A 1,152-nucleotide genomic window follows, 5' to 3' on the forward strand; every position below is an offset into this window, starting at 1 on the left:
TGGAGGGAGTGGGGGGTTGGTGGGGGTGGGGATGGGGGTTGTCAGTAAAGGAGATTTCGCTCCGAGTTCCGGTGTGTGGAGAGGGTCAAGTATGGTCGACAACTACTGTGTTAAAACACAAGACATCATCAAGCAAACAACACTAAGCCAACGCTCAGTTTTGCTCATTTGGAACCGGAATACATTAACATTTATATGATTTATTGTCATGCTGCCTGTGGTAATATCGTATAGCATACAGAGAAATACAAACTTGTCGGTAAAATACTCAGGTTATTCAAGAAGTAGGTCAAATATATACAGACACTGCTGCAGTACATTTCTTATCACGCACAATAACACAATCACATTTCACTTCACGGATCGAGATTCTATGGTTGGACGACAACAAAAGGGTTGACGCCCACTTACTGACACATCCAAAGAAAAGAGGGGAAATCAATTTGGAAATTTTGATGAGAGAATAAATCAGAATACTAACGAGACAATGAATTGAGTACTACTCTACTCAGAAGGTAAGAGCTGGTTTCAAACTAACTTTCAACTGCACCATACGCCATCTCTTTGGCAAGGCGCTATTGTGACAAAAAAGGAATATCTGCAATGTCATCAGATCTCTACCAGACTGAACGAAATACAACAATTATCAAAGGTCACTTTTGTTTTAAACAGTGACTACCCGACCTTGTACAAGCAGTGGCATTTGGAAAACATACTTTTGCGAGCGAAATTAAGAGTCCAAATGAAATGTTTAAAATTGCATTGCAGGCTACTGTGATTTTCTCGAGACAATCAAGGGTGAATAATTTACTTCTTTCAAGCTTCTTTAGCAAGGTGCTACTGAATATTCTTACCTTACCCTGTATCCTTATCCCCCCCCCCCAAAAAAAACAACCAAAAAAAACACAACAACAACAACAACAACAACCCAATAATATATTATTATGTTTGAGAATAGCAATTTTTCGTTAACTGCACACACAAAGAAACCTTTGGAAGGACGACAGATCGGCCTAACAGAAACCTCTGTTTAACCCTATCCGTACGCCCTCGGGTCATTTTGTACCCCCGGGGTTGTATTCTTCACATTTTAGAATACTTCTAGTACGAAGATCTCTTTGAAACTTTCAGTATTTCTCAAAGGATCACTTT

The sequence above is a fragment of the Aplysia californica genome, unplaced genomic scaffold (assembly GCF_000002075.1).
Source record: "Aplysia californica isolate F4 #8 unplaced genomic scaffold, AplCal3.0 scaffold00156, whole genome shotgun sequence".
Lineage (NCBI taxonomy): Eukaryota > Metazoa > Mollusca > Gastropoda > Aplysiida > Aplysiidae > Aplysia > Aplysia californica.